Raw genomic sequence first — 7,701 nt, forward strand, 5'->3', positions numbered from 1 at the left:
GCAGCACAATCCTGCTTTCAGCTTTCCAAAGGGGTCTTCTCTAAGAGCCTCCTGTCAGAGCAAGAATAAACCAGGTTCTCCAAATCGAAGTCATTGTGGAGAATACTAAAGTCTTAGTTTTTCCCGAAACATAAATGCCCAGGTACTGTCACTGGCAGCACTCTCTCCAGGATACTCAGTGTCTGTGATCTAACCTAATCCACAGATAAAGACATACCTTGTTGTTAAAATACACATTGTCCTCTTGAGAAGACTGCTTATGAACCTGAGAAAACCCCTCAGTGTCCTCCATACAGTTGGGAAATATCATGCATTGAAAGTCAGCTGAATGTTTATGAAGATTGCTTCTGCCAACAGATACCAATAAACTGTTTTGGCAATCGTACCACAAACTTCAACTTCCACTTGCCTAACATATTTCTCTCCTGCACCATTAGTGGACTTGGGATTCAATATTGCCAGGAACTGAAGCTTTCAAGTGTGTGTTTTCTGACAAAGGCATCGCCTGGAGCACATGGTGAAGATCTTCCTTGCAGAGTTGAAGAAGCAGAAGGAGGGAGCTATCTTGGTACCTGTGACCATGAGCAAGCAGGCTTTAAAACAAAAAACACAACACATCACCAGGAATGATGTTTTCTCCATATTGTACTTTCATAGTATAGCAAATAAGACCCAGATGCAGAGCTCTTCTCCACAGCATTTGCAGACAGATTGCTGGCAGGGCTCACATCCATCATGACTTAGCACAGCTGGGCCGCATACATTTCTGTGTGATAGCCAAATATTTTGTGTCCTATCATTCTTGGCTGCCCTTTTATATTTTCTCTGTATCAGATACCACAGTGTACAAAGAATCTGCAGTGGACTCTTAGCTGACTGGCAGAAAAAACTTCCACATCATTCCTCCACATAGCGGTATAAAGTATCTGCACATCCCAGTATGTGAGGCTTTAGTTTCAGGTGCTTTAGCCATAGCTCTGCTACCTTGAAGGAGCATTTATACCTTCACACAAGCCTGCTCATCATCTCTTACTCTGAGAACAAATGCTCTTCCAAATTAGATGGATCCTGTAGCTCTTTAAAACCAGAAACCAGACTCAAGAGCTCTCAGGGGAACTATGAAGGGACATACAAGCAATGGCCAGAAAGGCTCTGCTGAGTCTCCTCCTGTCATCAATGTAGAAGAGCTGTCAAAGAAAGCCATCAGAATGCTCTGGAGTCACTGTCCAGGGACAGAGACCAGGCAGGTGCAAAGGCAGGCTGCTCTATGACTAATATATAGCCCAGGGGGGATCTATGGACTGAAGGAAGCCAAGGAATTCAGAAAGCCTCTATACAAGACTTCAAATGAATGTATCTCATTGCAGAGAGGAAATATTGCTAAGTAAGGTCCATTACAGTGGATGACCTCTAGACCTCCTCCGGAGATCATCCTTCTCAAGGCAGGGCAAACGTCAAAGTGAGATCACATCGCCCAGGGCCTTGTCATGCACAAAACCTAAGAGAGGCAAGAATTGACAGGCTGAAATTAGCAGTCTGAGTCACACAGCAAGAAAATGGTTGTCAATGCAGTCGCTGCCTAAGAAATGTAACAGCAGATTGTCAAATAACTAACCAACAGCTCTTCTTTTGTAAGAGCTGAGATATGGAAATGATTTGTAAATAATTTGTAAGATTTCCTACCTACATCTTTCCAGGAACATAAGTGGATTAGGCTTACTAGTCCTTCTCAAGAGCATCCTGCTGCAAAGTGGTTGTTACCACACAGTTCAAGAAAAGATGCCAGGAGCACAATGGTAGATGCTGCAGGATAACCAGCTTCATGCTGACTTCTGCTTGAAAGCGTGAGTGTAAATCCCTTCTGAAGCTCTTGTTTATTATCATGTATGTATTACCAAGTCCTGCTAAGTTTTTGGTTGTGATGACATTAAGAAGGAAGGGATTCAGTTAAGTAATTGCAGGTTATGCAAAAAAACTCAATTTCCTTTCTATCAATTTTAAATGTGTCCTTTTTCAGCTTAATTGAACATTCTTTGACAGAGGAAGAGTAGTTGTGATAGCAAGCTGCTCTGTCCTCAGCTTCCTTGATGTGCTGGGGTCACGTCACATGTTTACATTCTGCTTCAAGAAGGGATAATAACATGGACAAAAGTGCTTATTTTTGGTGTCACTAGATCTGAGCAAATGTTATATAGGCTTAATTATCCCACTACTTCAGATACAGCATTGCATTATGCTCAAAGCTCTATTTCTTTGGCTAAAGCTGATTTGTTGGAAGACAGCTTTCTATAAGCTGTTGCTTCAGTTCCTGCATGTAGCCTGGTAGCTACCTTCAGCAAGCAAACTTATCTTTTTGGACGGCTTCTGCATCATGGCTACAAATCACATGGAATGTGCAACTGAACAAAATGCACTCTATCACAGAATCTGGGACTGGAAGGGACCTCAAAAGATCATCCAGATCAACCCCACTGCCAAAGCAGGATCACCTAGAGCAGATCACACTGGAATACATCCAGGCAAGTCTTGAATATCTCCAGAGGGGGAGACTCCACACCCTCCCTGGGCAGCCTGCTCCAGTGTTCCACCACCCTCACAGTGAAAAGATTTTTCCTCATGTTTACATGGAACTTCCTATGCCTCAACTTCCACCCATTGCTCCTTGTCCTGTCACTGGGCATCACTGAGAAGAGCCTGACTCTGCATTAATGAGGTCACCCCTCAGTCTCCTTCTCTCCAAACTAAACAGACCCAGGTCCCTCAGTATCTCCTCATAAGGAAAGATGTTCCACTCCCTTCATCATTTTTGTGGCTCTGGGCTCAACTCTTTCAAGCAATTCCCTATCCTTCTTGAACTGAGGGGCCCAGAACTGGACACAATACAGTATATAACATGGAGATTCATAAGAATCTCCAGCCTTTTAACACAGGATCATTAATCACCAAGAGTAAGCTGATAAATTATCAAGTTCTGCATATTTCAACCAGTGTTCAAATAAACCCCATTTACATAATGCAAGATTATTCTAGGTTCAACATCCTCACAGTATAGGTGAGCATTTCCATATATAACAATGTTGTGAAACAGAAAGACACATCCCGCAGCTCCTGAATCACAGCTTTGAAACGCAGCATGACAATTACTTCATTTCGAGGCCAACAATGATGAGCTCTGTCAGCGTGGCGAGTAATTATAAGAAAGAAGGATCACTTGACTCATTCTTTCCTCCTCTCTTTGCCAAGTGTTCAAACAATCTGTTTTCACCATTAAAAGCCTCCTCTGTTCATTTACTGCATCACCTTGTGCTGGAGTTACGTCTATGAAAAGGGACTCTGCATTTTTGATTTACAGAGGTTTTTTTCCTCTCTGCAATAACACAGATATTTTAAAGCCTTTCTGAAGAATTTACAGTGCATAAATGAAAATGAAAATAACTGAATACAATGAGTCAGGCCAATAAAACTGGAATTGGCCAAATGGCAGCTCAAACCAGGTAAATCAGACACTTTAAAATTAGTCAAATCATTTCCTTTTAAAATCCAGCAGAACATGCAAATCTGTTACCTAGTGTTTGCCACATCTTCTACTTTATGAACATACAACCACCTCCTTATTGAAAAGGCAGAATCCTTCACTAGTGTATAGCAAGATGAGGCAGCCTAGCACTATTTTGATAATTGAGTAGGATTATAAAGAGAGGGGACTTGTTAAAATTGTATTATTTCAGTTGCAGTGTTTTCCACCAAAATACCAATATATTTCCTACACAGTGACTGTCTAAACAGATTATCCAACAATTATGTATTAATTATTAATCACCCAGTGATTCAAAAGCCACCCTGTGGCTCTCTAGCGAAGGAACTCCACTGCTTCTGCAACCTAATAATACCATTTTCCCAGCTGTAGTGTTGCAGTGCCCAACCAGATGGAAGGCTAATGACAGAGGGAATGATAAAGTTACAGGGATGCCTAAGGTTATCCCTCCCCTTACTTGGAGAAGATTATGAAAAAGTGACCTAAACAAATTCAGCAGGCAAAATCACACACACAATCACAGTATCACCAAGGTTGGAAGAGACCTCAAAGATCATCAAGTCCAACCTGTCACCACAGACCCCATGACTAAACCATGGCACCAAGCGCCACGTCCAATCCCCTCTTGAACCCCTTCAGGGATGGTGACTCTACCACCTCCCTGGGCAGCACATTCCAATGGCAAATGACTCTCTCAGTGAAGAACTTCCTCCTCACCTCACCTTGAGTCTAAATTTCCCCTGGCACAGTTTGAGACTGTGTCCTCTCATTCTGGTGCTGGTTGCTTGAGAGAAGAGACCAACTCTCTCCTGGCTACAACCACCCTTCAGGTAGTTGTAGACAGCAATAAGGTCTCCCCTGAGCCTCCTCTTCTCCCAGTTCCCTCAGTCTCTCCTCATAGGGCTTGTGCAGAAAACTAGCTAGATGATAGATTATAACTAGAACTGGGAGAGGGGATGTGTTTTAAATGGTCTGTATGGGGGATTGATGGAAATACCTGAAAATAAACAAATAGGTAGAAAGCTATTTTTCTCCTGCATTCTCCCAAGAACACCTTTTCCAGCTCAATGTATAAGTGGTAAGCCTGAGAGCCGTGATTTGTATTGTCTGCATGCATTCTTGGCTGTACATGTTTACCACACAGGAAAACAAGATTGATTTCTCATTCTTAAGCACATGTATAATGAATGTGCAAATGAATGTAGGGCATATCCCAGCTAGATCAATATTTATGCAGCCTACTTTGGAAAGAGCAAGGGAGTTGCTTCAGAGCAGCAGAGGATCTTGTACTTTTTTTTCCTGTGTTTTCCTCTTTTCCCCATTTTCAGTGAAATCTGTTTGCATAATACTCCATGCTTGCTGCCAGTTGAAGGGAGTTCTAATGATGCTCTCCTTATCCTGCTGAAGGGTGAGCTGCTGCCAGGATCAGCAACCAGAGGCAGTGCCCATGATTAAGGAGCCCCTGGGTTGGTAGAAGGTGTGTGTGAGCTCAGGAAGCTGTGGGCAAGGTGCGACTTGACGTGGTGGTCTGAGGAGTGTGCAGTTATGGCGGGCCGTGACGCAGGGATGATTTATGCCTCCCTCTGTGGCAAGGGGAGCAATTCTTGCTGGGCAACGGTGCAGCTAGTGGCTTCCTCCCCCCTTCTTCCAGCCCCATCAAGCCACTTGTCTTTGGCCTGTGGCTTTGCACATTTCATTCCACTTGCAAAAAGCAACAATTAATTATCCTAATTAAATCTAACTGCAGGATATCAAATGCTGTGGTTTATTTCACACTTTAAAGGTGTACCTTTTTTGTGCATTCTTTCCCTATACTGCATGTCACAGCTAATCTCTTCCATTCATTTTGAAACAGAGGAGAGAGAATGGTGTGTATATTAAATCAAGAGGCAGTAGTGAAACATGAAAACAGCCAGCCTCTCAGCAGTATGCCAGCAGCCATGGTTAAAAGCAGCCTCCTAAATAGATGCTTTCTCACAGCTGGTCTTTCCTTTTCTTGATGCTTAGGAAGAGGTGACTTCACAGGCCCACAGACAGAAGGCAGCCTTTTCTCTTTCTTCTGCCCTATTCACTAGAAATTTCTTTGTTTTTTAACTCTGACTTGAATCAGCTCAGAGGCCTTCAAGTGCCTCTGGTGGTATAAGCTCCAGCACAGCAGTACATGTCTTTACCATTACATTGGGAACTGAAGTTTAGTAGCTTTACAGTATCAGTGTCCTCTGATTCACTATGTCAGTTTAATTCTCCATCATCTAATACAATACACTTTATGTATATAAAATATTCTCTGCAAGCATTTTATTTTTAATTGTTTTTCTGAAGGGATTCATACATGAGTCCAACATGAAAACATGTTCAGCCTGGAGAAGAGGAGGCTCTGGATAGACCTAATAGCAACCTTCCAGTACCTACAAGGAGGATGGAGAGAGGCTGTTTACAAAAGCCTGAAGTGACAGAATGAGTGGCAATAGCTTCAGACTAGAGAAGAGCAGATCTAGATTGGTTATTAGCAACAGGTTTTTTACTATGAGGGTGGTGGAGCACTGGAACAGGTTGCCAGGGAGGTGGTTGGGACCCCACCCCTGGGGATATGCAAAGTGGGGCGTGACAGGGCTCTGGGCAGCCTGATCTAGTTGAGGATGCCTCTGCTTACTGCAGGGGTCCCTTCCAAGCCAGACCTTCTATGATTCTCTGACACCAGTCTATTAAGCCATCTTGATTTCCATGGCTGCACCACTGAAATGCAGGATTAGCAGATACAGTATTTTGAATGCCTCTGCTGTAAATAGATTCTTTTTTTTCTGAGTAACTAACTAGGCAGTAAGAACTCAGTCACTTCTGTGTTGATTAAGTATCTTAGTTATGAGTAACTATAAAGATGTTTCCCTTATGTTTGACGTAATACCAAAATGCTTTTCATTAGCTTGTGAAAATGTTGAGCATCAAGATGTAATTCCTAGAACAGAGCTTGCTGTTTCTAGTGGCATACAAATAAGAGCAGCACAGGCCAGCTCTGTACCCACAGATAAAAAGATTTTTAGTTTCTTTCTTTTTCCCAGCAGCCCCTTAGAAGCAAACTAAAGCATCCGAGGCCACTCACCATATCAAGTTTCTGATCTGGGCTGCCTCCTGCATGTGAGCAGAAGAGACAACCACAGACATGTCCAGCAGCCACAGCTATGGCAAAAGTCACAAGTTATTTTGTTTCTTCTGAAAGCCTCATCTCTCCCAGTCCTGTGGTTAGATAAGGACACACACACACTCTGTGTGTGCTTATTCTGAAAGAGGGATGCATTTTAAAACGTGTGCAAAGCTTGCCGAAGAGCTCCAAACCGCAAATGACACCGGTTGTACGACTTCCCTGATCTGTAGGCAAATCCTTCTGAGAGGTCCTTGGCCTGTACTTTAGCAGTGGTTCACTCTCTACAGATCTTGACTTGCTGGAGCTTCTGATGGATACCTCAAAACTGGGTGTGCCCTGTGGCCTGGAAAGCAAGCGCTACTGCACTGCGCTGAGGGATAATTCCCACTTGACATTCACACTGCCCTCAGCATGGGTGATTTTTCTTCTGCTAACAATGTGTAACATGTAGAATTTCAGCCAGAGCTGTGCTTGGAGAAGAATGCAGGCTGGAAGGGACCTCACTAGGATATTTGCTGTCTTTTAATGAGTTCAGGGTATTATATATACCATTACAAAATACTACTTTTAGTATAATGTAAATACTGCTATATAAACTGTACCCACATTGTGCCTTTGAAGATATGCAGTGATGGAGGCTCCAGCATCTCCATTGCTGTCATCTGTCCTCTACCTCATTGCCCTTAACAGCAATTACTATTTCCCAGTGACTAACCAGAAACTTCCCTGCTGCCTCACAGGCAGAGAATAGAGTAATTATCTTCTGGTCTATGGTCTAATCTATGGTCTAGTTGATTGGATAGGGCTGGGTGATAGGTTGGATTGGATGATCTTGGACGTGTCTCTTCCAACTTGGTTGATTCTATGATTCTGCTTTGTAGTCCCATATGTTGAAACACACTTCTTTCCTTCTGCAGGCAGAACAATTGCAGTGCCTTTGGTCTTTCTTTGTAGGTGATGTTCTCCAGGCCCCCTGTCAGTCAAATGTCTGCCCCCCAACTTTTTACATCCCAGTATGTCATTT

This window comes from Dryobates pubescens, chromosome 9 (assembly GCF_014839835.1).
Source record: "Dryobates pubescens isolate bDryPub1 chromosome 9, bDryPub1.pri, whole genome shotgun sequence".
NCBI lineage: Eukaryota > Metazoa > Chordata > Aves > Piciformes > Picidae > Dryobates > Dryobates pubescens.